The sequence below is a fragment of the Barbus barbus genome, assembly GCF_936440315.1.
Source record: "Barbus barbus genome assembly, chromosome: 11".
Lineage (NCBI taxonomy): Eukaryota > Metazoa > Chordata > Actinopteri > Cypriniformes > Cyprinidae > Barbus > Barbus barbus.
The window spans coordinates 20,653,604-20,667,359 of record NC_136739.1 but is presented as its reverse complement, the minus strand read 5'-3'; the positions used below and the strand labels follow the sequence as shown (position 1 = coordinate 20,667,359).

Sequence of the window (13,756 nt, the reverse complement as noted above, 5' to 3'; positions counted from 1 at the left end):
AGGATTTAGTGTCCTTTAATGGATGAACGATCGACTGAAGCTCTGCATGAAGCTGCCCTAGATAGAGAAAAAGATTATGCATTGGTGGTGTGTGTGTCGGTTTATGGATTTTGAAGTTAAAGGGCACCACTCTCAGGTCTGGCTGACCGTGAATGTAAAAAATGTATTGTCAACCCGGTCCTCTGAGGCGGACATAAGATTGAAGCGCATATGGCCGCAGAGTTATTCCTCAGCATTAGAACCAGATGTTGAAATGTTTCTGAACCGCATCTGTTGTTCTTCAGCTCAGGATAATCCACGTGGCCTGTGTTTATGCAAGGCCCTACCCTGCTTTCAGCAAATGTCTGTATTTTTACTGCTGGATTTTGGAATGTGAACCATTTCCTTTTGAGGGGGTTTGATGAAGACAAAACTGACCATTTAAACCTGAGAAAAACACTGCCAGGGTGACAAGTGGGATACAAATTTAAAGTGATGGTAGGAATGAGATGTTTGACAGAAATGTTTAAACTTGTGCTTTACCTGAACAGAAATCATCCGAGTATCTGTCGTACATGGCATGGCAGTTTCTCTCGTCACACTCGCAGGTCTCTCCGTGAATGTCACCCCAGTCTCCTGAGGGATCCACATCATAGCAAGTGCACTCGCCACATACACATGTGCCTACAAAGACAGAGTGAAAGTATGGTAAAACTCCTAAAAGTCACACTAGGCTATATTCACTATCGGGATTGACGATCATATTAACAGGTGTGACTCTCCAATTGATAGTTTTCACGTGATGTCACACCCTCATAGGACCGCCCACCTGGCGGGCAAAACGAAGCTTTGCTCCACTGACCACCAGATATTTTTACGCAGATTGCATCAAGTAATAATGTAGTAAAACGCAGATATTAAAAGGCGAGATTCAGTGGACACCTTATTGATGATGTATATTTTGTACAAGCAAGAAGATCAAGCCAGAATATAAACGCAATGTGCAAAGTTTCACATTAAATGGCTTCCCACAGAAAACCATTAGAAGGAAAACACTGAACCGTTAAGCGGACTGCGTTCATGTTCCCGGCCTCATCTGCTTGCCTGTGTAAACTATGCATCATTAATGTGGTGATTACTGAATTTTACCTTGTAATATTACTGTTTTGAATATATTAAGGCACTTTAAGTGTTTTTACAACGTTTTGTCGCACTTTTTATGATTAAAATATTGCCGCGGGTGCTTGGATTGCAAAAATATGGATTGCAAATGGCCAAAACTTGCATTTTGTTCAGAAATACCTTTATTTTATTCCTTTGAGAGGTGACCTAAATATTTGGCTGTGAAACAGATTGAACACGCTTGTGCAGCATTTCTATGGATGTTTTGCCCTCCAAGTCTTCGAGTTTAGAGGAGCTCAGAAATCATAAACTATTAAAGTAAATATGAAAAATGTATCACAAATAACACAATGTTATTTAATAAATGAGTCCAATTGTGGCACTTATTCATTAAAAAAATCAAGAGTTGCTTGGAATATTTCATTACACTTTTTAAACATTTAAAAAAACCTTCAAACAAGCCTTTCTCAAGCCAGAATTGCTAATGAAAAATTTTACGTATTGTATTGAATATCTCTGCAAGTTTTTATTATGTTTCTAAAAGAATTCTCTCATGCTCACTAAGGCTGCATTTATTTATATGCATTTATTATGATCAAAAATACAGTAAAAACAGTAATATAGTCAAATGATTACAATTTAAAATATGTTTTCTGTTTTAATATCATTTAAAATGTTATTTATTACTGTGATGGCAAAGCTGAATTTTCAGCAGCCATTACCATTAATACTGTCATTGTCACATGAAAAACATTGGAAATCATTCTAATATGCCGATTTGGTAACATTTATATTATTACCAAAAATAGTTGTGTTGCTGTATTTATGTGGAAATAGGGATACTTTTTTTCAGGATTCTTTGATGAAATAAAAAACAGCATTTATTTGAAATACAAATATTCTGTGACATTATAAATGTCTTTACTGTCAGTTTTGATCAGTTTAATAATAATAATAATAATAATAATACGTACTAACCCCAAACTTGTTGAAATTCAGGAAACGGTATTCTTAATTCAGTTCTGATCATTTTTTAAAGTGAAGCTTCCTTACATTTATATTAATGACTTACAGTGCATTTAGGACAGACTACGTTTTAAGTTTTAAATTCAAAGAGTTCGTGCCAGGTAAGTCATTTTCCGATTGTTGGAATACGGGTTCAAACTGTTTTGCCTGTTACACTGCAAAAAAAAAAAAAAAATGCTTTTCTTACTTAGATTTTTTTTGTCTTGTTTCCAGCCAAAACATCTAAAAAATAAAAAATAAATCTAAAACATTTCTAGACATAAAAAATTTCTAGACATCTAAAAAATTTCTAGACATCTAAAAAATTGGCAGATTATTTTGCTTGTTCTAAGCAAAAAAAATTTTTTTTCTAAAACGACAATTTTTTACTAGTCTAGAAAATCCTTCTTGATTGAAGAATTTTAAATATTTTGGCTGAAAACAAGACAAAAAGTCTAAGAAAGAAAAGCATTTTTTGTAGTGTCGGGGGATTAGGGCTCACTGAAACAGTTAGTTGCACAGCACTATAATTGAAGTGATGCTGAAAAGGAACGCCAAATTTCTCCTGGGGGCCAAATCCTCCAGAGCCCAGCTGACAATAAAGGGGCCATGCATGGCAAGGATTGATGAGGATGCTTACTCCACGTTCCAGCTAATCTATTGCTGGGGCGACAGTTATGGCAACAGAGCTGCAGGAAACACCTCCACTATGATGAATCCGAGCCAGACCAGTTGCAGCACAACTGGAAATCCTGTTTTCTCTTATCTGTGCTGTGAAAGCACACTGGGAAGCGAGCCAGCTGGCATCCTGCGAGCAGGGGGCTAGACCACTGCCGCTGCCATCATTTGCAGTCCTGTCAAAGACCTGTCCTCTCGTGAATATAGACCTTACATTGCGCTTGGTTGGCATTATGCAACCTCCTGCGAATGCTTAAACGGCATGAGCTGTATTAATACAGTCGTGCATGTAAGTATATTTTTGCTTAGTGTAAAACCCTTAGTCACAGAAAAGCAAATGCAATGATACATGTAATAGCCCACTCTTCAGTATCCTTATCAGTGACTTAAACTTTGTTTTTGCTTTTTTTTTTTTTTTGAGCTATTCATCAAAGAATCCTGAAAAAAATTTGAGGTTTCCACAAAATATGTGTTCAATATTATAATATCAATTAATATAAATATTGATAAGTAAATGTTACTAATCATCATATTAGAATATTTTCTGTAGGATCATTCTGTATTTTCTCTAGATACTGAAGACTAGAGTAATGACTCCTGAAAAACCAGCTTTGTCACTCACAGGAAATTACATTTTAATAAAATTATATTAAAATAGAAAACAGTTATTATAATTTGTAATAATTTTTAAATAACAATATTGCTACAATATTACTGTATACTGTATTTTTTCTCAAAAAATGCAGCCTAAGTGACTTATTTCAAATTTATAAAATCTTGCTGACCCCAAACGAAATTGGATATGTAATATTGCATGCTCATTTCTTCTATTTATATTTTACACTTAAACTTTGCCATCATCTAACATTCACTTAAAGTTAACCTATAAATAAAAAAAAAAACAGTTTTTGTATTATTTATATATAATTGATATTATATCAATCAATATTTTTTCCTTATAACACTGCTTTGCTAATGAACTTCAGTTTTACATCTAATACTGTATGTCATTTTTGTCACTACCTCTAAAAACACAAAGATTTCAGCCTGGGATAGCCTCTCAACACCTTGGCCAGACTGAGAATGTCTTTCTCATCTAAGGGACCTACCAGTATAGTTTTCTTTACACACATTAGTTGTAGATAAAACTATTTACTTACTGGCCTGTCTGCAACTGCCATTTGACCCCTTTTTCAGGCCTCCCTTTGGCATCCCATATTGCCAGAATCACAGTTAATTGAATCTGCCAGCAATAGTTTGCATGAGTCTGGTTTTAAAAGTAGGTTTTATTAGATGTTTTAAAACCTAAGGATTTTTGCTTCATTTATGCTTTTTTCCCCCTCCAAAAGGTTATTAAATGTATAACTTTGCATGGTTGTGTTTCAAAGTGAAGGGCAAGCTATTGAATGAGAGGTTGACTGACTAAAAGAGGCTGTCATTTCACACAATAGCAGTGATCCACTGAGACCTGCCATTCACAGGGCAGAACGTATAATTGAAGGGTATAAAAAGAATCTAAAATACAGAAAATGAGGCTGGATAGCTTAAAAGAGCCCAAAATAATGGATATCTTTCATCATGTGCACTGGAACTAACAAGTGCACTTTTCTGGAGCAACAGTAACTTAATTTCTGTTAGAGACAGAGGGCTGTCCCCTCAATCCAGATGATGAAAATACATACGTGGTCAAATGTATGGATAAGCATGCCTAAGGAAGGCCATGAGGGATTGTCTACTCTGTTGGAAAGTGTCACTGCTGGAAAATACTGTTGTTTTTAGAAAGTTTTTGATGCAGAAAACCAGCGTGGTTGCTTGTGATGAGCAGATACGTTTTGCGGGCAGATTACTTAACCACAGACAGTGGTTCAGATTTGAGGTTGAGTTTATGCTGTGTACCTCTTCACCCTTTTGTTATAATCAATTTCAGAGAAGCTCCCTGGAGGTTCACCGGCAATATGAGAGCCAAAGCTTTTTTTGGCAGCCTGATGTATCTTAATGGAGAATGCATTGTCCCACTCTCATTTGTGCTTGTCAAGTGAAATTACTTATGCTGTATACAGCTGATATGGGACAATTAGACTTATTTCAGTGCAAAACCCCTCAAATAAAATTCTAATTTGATTTATATGCCCCTGCTGTAGCATTAACGATAACATATGGGAGTATATTATTAGTTAAGGTTAAAGGGTTATAGGAAATATTGAATGCTTGTACAAAGACAGACCTCTGTTGCTGCAGATCTTGCCATCTGGAGATGTGCAGCTCCGCTTACTCTCCCATGGGCTGATGTCACACTGGAATTCACATTTATCTCCATGCCAACCAGCCGAGCAGTAACAGTTTCCACAGTAACACTTTCCATGGCCTGCAACCACGAACAGGGAGAGGGAAGAGAGAAATTCAGGGTTTTTTTGTTTGTTTTTTTAAATCATCATTGACCAAATACAGGTACAGCAATGGCATTATGTGAATTAGGGTGTCATTTAATTGTAAAGGGTGTATTGTATATATATATTAATGCTATCAAACACACTACATCATTAAAAAACATTTTCACTTCATTTTTAACTTATTCATAAAAATTATTTGATAAAAATAACACAAGATGGTAAGTCAAAGTTTTGAATTAACTTCTTTTTTCTTACCCCCTTAACAAAATCAGTTAACAGTGGTATGATATTTTTCAATAGTTTAGCTCAGACTATAGTAAAAATATATCAGACTTTTAAAAAATACTGGATTTTACAAGCTGGTCATCTAATGTGCATGCATGCTTCTAATGCCTCGACAGCCACCATAGGCTCTCAGAAAAAAAGTACCTTATTTATCTCTAAAAGAGACATATTAGTACATTAAAGATACTTATTGATAACTACTGAGTACATGTTAGGCTATCTAAAATGCACATATTAGTACCTTTTTTAAAGGGTACAGCCCCAGTGACAGATTTTTCACTTTTTTTTCTGAGAGTACATTGAAAGTTTTAGCAAAAATCAGTAAGCAAAACAAAGCAGCTTTTATGCACTTCATTTTATATTTTGTTATCTAGACATATAAAATTTACAGAAATGTGTCCAAATATTTTATGGGTCACTCAGAACTGGTCACCCTGTGATCATACCTCCACACACTTCTCCAGAGTCTTCATCCAAACACTCGCTGTCATCACACTCGCAGTAGCGTCCGCTGATCAGGCCCTTCCCATCGGGATTGTGGCACATGCAGCTGCCGCAGTGACAGGTGCCTGTCGGCCAGACACATCAATGTCAAAACCCACAGATCTCACGCTGTCACACTGCTCCACAGCACCGCACAGCAGCAAACGCACTTCTACATATCAAGACACACACCGACTCACACAAACACACCCAACCTAAGGCAATATACACTGTAGAATTGCATGTCATTCAGAATTTGACAAAAATTTTACTGAGAATTCCTGAATTTGAAATGAGCCAACAAGCTGGACGAAGATGACAGAATAAAATTCTAAGAATTTTTTTCTTACATTTTAGTATGAATTACCTATAAACATGTTATCATAAACAACACCCCCCCCCACCCAGAATTCTTACATTATATTAAAATAAATATATTGAAAATTTTAATTACAGAAATGTATATTGATTTAAAAGAAATTAGTTTATATCAATTAAAATTAAATCTATTCATTTAAATTAAAATTAATTTAATATACAAAATTCATTACATATTATAAATTTTATTTTATGGACCGTAGTAGAACACTGTAATTTTCTCAATATAATAATAATAATAATAATTTGAGAAAATAAATATACATATTTATTTAAAAAATACATATATAGGAATCAATATTTGCAATTCAAATATTTAAAATAATTAAAGTTTGCGCTGTTGAATCAATTAATTTTGATTAATCACATCCAAAATAAAAGTTTGTTTATACAATGTGCGTGTACATGTATATATTTAAGAATATGTCATATATATATATATATATGAAGAGTTCAGATAAAAAAGCCTCTAAAAGCCATCTGAAATTTTCTTCTAAAGTGAGCATTTGTTCTCGGGCTCATTTTCGAAGAAAATTTCAGATGTCACTTAGAGGCTTTTGCAACTGCAAATGTATGTGTATATATACACTGTAAAACCGGATGAGTTCATATAACTCAAAAAAATAGTTGAAACTGATTACATCGAAATTTTTTAATTATATTACCTCAAAAGAAACATAATTTTTAAGTAAATGTTACTAAGTCATTTTAACTGATACTAACTTAAATCTTACAAGTTACTGTAACATTATTGATCAAGTTAATTTTACAAGGAGTTTTTGGGTTCACAGAACAAATTAAAATTAAAGATGACTTAATTGTTTTGTTACATTACAATTAAGTTTACTTTTGTAAAAAAAAAAATTGTTTTAATAAATAACTATACCAACTATACTCATTATGAAAAAAAAAAAAAACGGGTTAACACAGACAATTTAAATGCAAGTTACTCGTTTATTAAGCAAGCACAAATCATTAACAAAACATCAACATTAAATTGTTTGTCAAATGGAAATACATTCTCCAAAACAGTGCAAGGCCCTTGAGAAATGAGCTGAGATAATAACGGTCACTTCTAGAAGCGGACAATATGGATATCTGGATATCAACCAGCTGTAAACACTTCCCCAAAATAGGAACACTTCCAAAATTCAACTTTAGAAATATAAAAGTTATACTAGAATAGAATATACAAGAAAGATTTCAAAATAGAGCAATGTATTTGCCTTAATGACACGGTAGACACATAGCAGGCATATCTGCAAGCAGCTGGGCCCCCTTGCTATCAACAAACAGGTCGGTGTAAAAAAGGGTTAAGTATAGGGTTGGGGGCAAGGTGTGAAATACAAGCCAGCTGTTATTTTCTAGGCCACCCAGAAAGAATGTTTGGACAACTGCATGCCACATATCCTGACCTTCAGTTCTATTATTTATAGGCTCCCATGCAATACCAAATATCAAACATCTTACCTGCATTGGAGCAAACTACACCCTGCGCATTGCGGCAGAGCTCTTTACTGGCTTTACTGGAGAGTGAACATTCCTCCTGGTACTGACAGGATTCCCCAAACCAGTTTTCATCACAGAAACACTTTCCAAATTTGCATATCCCATGATCTGCATTGGACACACATACATAATACAGTTATTGATTGTTTTGAGTAACGTACGGTCATGATACAGACCCACACTGTTAAAGTAAATGGGTTGAATAATATTTTGTTGGAGGAGTCAAAGAGCTCACTATGAGATCGATTTTGTGATTAGTAACACATTTGTAAGGTGTTTGGAGAGGGGTGAAGGCCAGGGTGATGTGAAAGACATTAACACTCTCCATGTATGCATGCTTACCTAGGAATCCCTGACAGAGAGGAGGATGGGAGTTGTGTGTGTTTCACACGCGTGTTTTTCACAGCTAAAAGGTGCTGAAGATTCCTTATGGTTCATTTCCACACCATTGGTATCATACAATTGCACAACCCTATACACTAGATGTGCTACCTGATCAGTGTAAAAGTATTTTGTTTTTACATTTGTTTTAATTTTTGAGTCATTAAAATGAAAAATTCTCAAGTCAGACCAAATCACAGGGTCATGCCGAAAAAGGTCAGGTTCAGGCTTTAATGCCCGTGAAGACACTTTGTTAACCCATTTGCTAAATGATGAACAAACTATAAAATTGCTCATCGTTAACTAAGCAAAATGAATAGGCTTATGAAGTGTTAAAAGGGAGAAGAAAACATTTCCCATATGTTTTGTTGCTGACGTTGATGACTGTGTGTTCTATAGTATTTTGGCGCAAAATACATATGCCATATGGTAGAAGTTAGCCAAATGAGGCAGATTGCTTGCCATCCACTTGAAAACCATGAAAAAAAAAGTTTAAAAACAATGACCCAGTATGTTTTGTGCAGGTGCATTATAAAATAAAAATAATAAAGCTTATGTTAGGTATATTTAAAGGGGTCCTATTATGCTTTTTCACTTTTTGAATTTTAGTCTGTGTGTAGTGTGTATGTTTGGGCATAAAAAGATCTACAAAGTCACAAATCTCAAAGTCCACTCTAAAGGGAGATATTTCATTTTTAAAAAATCCCTTTTCAAGAACTACAACGAACGGCTCATTTGGACTACAGCGTTGCTTTCTGGTGTTTGTGATATCACAAAGCGGCCGATTAGAATATCATTAAAAATAAGGAAACAGCTATTTACACTAAGTGCAAATAGCAATAGATGATATTTACACTAAGTGTAAGTAGCAATTAGATTCTATTTACACTAAGTGCAAATAGCATATTTTCTTAGCGAGAGATGCTATTTGCACTAAGTAAAAATAGCAGTATTTTTGAACGATATGCCACTAAGTGCAAATAGCTGTAGATTCTATTTACACTATGTTAAAATAGCAAGAGTTTCTGCTATTTATATACTACTTATTGCAAATAGTGGCAATTATCTGCACCTCAATATTGTAGTACATTATAAAACAGTACGCAATAATAACGTATTGAGTGTAAATTATAGATTTAATTCAAATTATTAAATGGATGCCACATCATTGGGACAAAGCCCTACACTTACCCTAACCCTACCCGATACTTTATTTTCAACTGATTATTTCTTTCATTTTTATTGAAAATAAATGCCTTTCCGATGCGATATGAAATTTGAAAAGGAAGAAAAAAAAAGTTTGGCAAAAGGCGGGCTCGAACTCGGGTCGATCGCGTCAAAATGCACGTGCCTTACCATCTACGTCACTGAAACTGATGAACAATAAGCGCGTTTTTTTCACTGTTGACTATCTCAATCACACTTTGGTGGGCGGAGTTAGTGTAAATAGCCTTCGCCAACAAGGCAGGCTATTTGCACTTAGTGTAAATAGACACTCCGTTAAAATAAATCCTGCCTACGGAAATTTGAATGGTTGGCGGGTGAGGAGAACACTTGGTTGAGTACTGCACGTTTCAAAATTGAAATCCGGTGCGGGTGTTTTTATATCACTGTATTTCTGAAGGAAACCGACTGTCTTCAGAAAATTTTGGATGTCATTTTCATTTCATCTTGCATGTAATGTCTGATAAAGCAGCGTTTGTGAGCGGAGCTCTGCTTTGTGTACAGCATTACAGGGGACACTCCAACAGCGCCTCCTGCTGGCAGAGAATTAATTTGCATATATATGCCGCCACAAATAGTGTAACTCTCTGGGACTATGGTATAAGTAAATTCAACTGTATAACAGTTTCACTGCAATTCGTGTTATAATGTTAGAATTAAAGAGCAATAAACAAAATACATATTACCGTTGCACTTATAGTACCGGTAAATGCAGTTATTTTTAAGCTATTGTTGACATCTTATCTAAAACGTGATTGAGCCAAAAAAACAAAAAAAAAACAAACAAGAACGTTACCGCTTTAATATGTCTTGCAATATCTGTGCGTGCAATTGGTTCTGCGCGATCCTCAATATTATCGGGGTCTGAATTGATATAGAGTGGGGGAACTATGACATCACTTTGTAGGTGGATTTTTCCATAGGCTTTTGGATTATCGCAAAAAATAATCTGTGTTCAATCATAGTTCATGAAATTTACACGTTTTGTCCATCAAGATAATCTTCACAAAATAATATGACTTTGACGAATTTTGAAGCCTAAATAAAAGCGCCAGAACTGAAAAGCTAAACTTAGGGTATAAACGAACTACTGCACCATGGTCGCATCACCTTCAGCATCACCACCACTGCGCTGCCAACAATTTTTCAAACTTATTTTTAACATTTTCAGTGAAAAGTATTTACTCTATATATAAATTTTAATCCACGTTACATGAACCGTTTCATATAAACTGGAATAAATACAAAACTAGAGTAATAACATTAGTAATATGTATAGTGAATAAATGAAATAATCTTAACTAAAGGACATTTGAAAGCACGTATTTCTGTACATTTCTAAATAAGGTGCATTAAAAGTCAATAAATCTTTGATTAATATGAATATTTTAATCAAAAACGTATCCCCGCATATTTAATCTTTAAAATAACAGCAGAGTGAGCAAATTTTTGGATATGTAAGATTAATCTTATTTTAGTGAACAAAGTACCGCATTTCAGCTCTCATTTTGTTAGGGTGGGGACACAAAATTTTATTTTATACTTGCTTCTAAGAAATAGAACAGCATTGTCGAACAATTATACTACAACTGGGAAATACTGTAAATTGATAAACTGTTTGGCCCGTAGTCCCATTTAGCAACTTGTTAGCAACCGTCTGTTTTTAAGAAACGTAACAGCTTAGAATCAGAATCAGAATCAGAATGAGCTTTATTTATACATACAAGGAATTTGTTGTAGTGACAGAAGCTCCACAGTGCAACAGAAAGACAGTAACAGGACAGGACACAGGTAATAAAAACAAAATAACAAGAAATAGCCAATAACAATGTAAAAAGCAGCATAAAAAATAAAATAAAAATACACAATATATAATATAGGCGACTATGTATGTACAGGTCAAGTATGTGCAAATTAGAAATGAGAAAAAGAAAAAGAAAATAAGTGAGTGTGGTGAATGGATAATGAATTAGTTGTGTGTTCCACATTTATTTATTGGGTGTTCATGAGATACACTCAATAAATATCACGAGTGTGGTGTAACTGGTGTGTTTTATGTCTTAGAATAAAACGTGAAAGTATCTTGAGCCTATGTGAACCACGGACCTTATTTAAGGGACCGGAAGTGCTAAATGCTAATTCGCTTCCGGGTGTTCATCTACAAAGTGACATCATATTTCCACCACTCGAACTTGCTGTTTTGGCAAGGGTCGGGGCAGTACTTAAACACCGTTTAAGCTGTTCGCCAATCACAACGCACTGGGACAGCTAACCAATCACAACACATTTAGTTTTTTCGGAAGGCGGGCCTTCATCAAACCCCGAACTAATTGAGCTGTTTGTGCCAGACTGGGGAGAGAGGTATTGTAATAATGTAAATTATGTGAAAAATAATGCGTTTTTCGAACCAAGCATGAGAGCATATACACCTCCAAAACAAAATCAAGACTTTGTAAAAGAGCATAATTTAATTCCACCACCTGCAAAGTTTATTTCTAACCCTAATCAAACACACCTGCATGTAATGATATCGTAATCTTGGACACCTTGATTAGTTGGTTCTGATGTGTTAAATTAGGCTTGGAACTAAACTCTCTGGGTCGTATCCCTCCAGGAACAGAATTGAATGTGTTTGACTTAGGGTGAGTCATGTCTGTGCAACCACAGTCATGGTCAGTATGTTTCACTTTAATGCTTCTCACACCACGGAACTTTTGTTGGACAGACAGAAATGTATTTAATATTATGTAATCAAAATCTTTCCTGCAGTTTCACAGCTTATTTCTATAGGCGATTGTGTGTAGCCTAATGACAATATAAGTGCAATATAAGGTAGAGTAGATTTTTCCACAAAGCTCACTTATAAAGAAAATACTAAAGTAATTCTACTCATTACGAATTACTGTAAGAACATTTTTCATTAATTTTCCACCACTTTCTCTTTTATCTTCCCTTTAATATGCTTGCAACAGTACCAAAAGTGAGATTATTTTTCTATATCAGACCATTGTTGATTGCCTATCATTATTCTTGACTCCATGGATGAAAATCGATGTGCACAAAAAGAAAAAAGAAAACGGCAGACAAAATATGCTACAAATATATCTTGTTATTGTAAATTCAGCTCCTTTAGCCACATCCTGAAGTGCCATCTTCAATCACTCCCTGCACTAATCCATCATGTAAATTTGATGTCGTCTTCAAGGGCTATCCATCAGTCCTTAACAATAGCCTTGTTCTGCTCCTGCACTCTTTACCAGAGAGTCTTGGCTGCTTGTCACAAACATTCATTGTTTTATAGCCAATTTGGAGGGACAGGCAAGATTTATGCTAAAACCAAATGGAGGATACATCTATCTTGTGCCCTATAGATTTAAAGCAAATTGGAATAGCAAATGTTAAGATATGAGCAAAGCATTTCTGGACATTAGCTATGATGTGATCTTTTAAGAAGGCATTCCTATACATCAGGCAGGTTGTAAGCAGTGGGACAACAACTTCTTGTTCAATGTGACTGGCACAATTTCAGACATTACTGATCATCAGAATAATGTTTTCAATGTGGTCTCTAGCTGATTTCTTTTTTTTAGAAGAACCTATTTGACCTTTAATGCATTTTCAAATGACTAGTTTTAACATTGGGAATACCAGTGGCATTAAATAAAAGGACAAATGTCCTGTTTTCAAGTCAAGTCACTTTTATTTCCATAGCACTTTATACAGTGCAGATTGTTTCAAATCCGCTTTAATAAATGGGAAAATAGCAGATTTGATCTCAGGTATGGAGACCATTCAGATTCTGCTGTAAAGCAGCTAAAAAAAAGATAGTAGTTTCATAATTTAGTTCTCGTACATTCAGTGTTGTTTTAGTTCAGTTCAATAACAGTGTAAGGAACATCAGTTTCTAAACAAGTTAAATTCCACTATAAGCAGTTCTACAGAAAGCAGCAATGTCGGTATTCTAAAAACAAGAACAAAGCAAAAGAAGTAACAAATTTATTTTTTCAGTGCCATTTAATATGTTCTTAACATTCGTAGTCATGTTTCTCTTGAAAGTCAGTTCGATTCTACATGCAGACACATTCACTTTGACGTATTAACTGCCACCCACCCTTGTGTGGGAGGAAGAGTTTGGTCCTTGCTGTCCACTGTGTCCCTGCTTCTGTGCCACCAGGGGCATAATTTACCCCCTCCCAGCTGATGGGCCGAGACGGCCATATCCACCCTGAGCCGGATGACTCACTCTAAACAGCTGTGAACAGTATTAATAGACGGTGTGTCCTCATCAGATAAATTGTATACGGCGAGCAGATTAATGAGTC

The 13,756-nt window shown here is 35.1% G+C and overlaps 1 pseudogene across 1 annotated transcript in view; it reads right to left on the bottom strand.

The window, feature by feature from the left end:
- LOC306877370 (integrin beta-like protein 1) overlaps positions 1-13,756 on the bottom strand; it is a 43,748-nt pseudogene that overhangs the window by 21,847 nt on the left and 8,145 nt on the right. Inside the window, exons 3-6 of the transcript in view lie at positions 7,791-7,937; positions 5,906-6,028; positions 5,009-5,149; positions 523-663 (exon numbers count right to left, since the gene is read on the bottom strand). The product of the transcript in view is annotated as an integrin beta-like protein 1 (transcript). The remainder of the gene's footprint in view (positions 1-522; positions 664-5,008; positions 5,150-5,905; positions 6,029-7,790; positions 7,938-13,756) is intronic.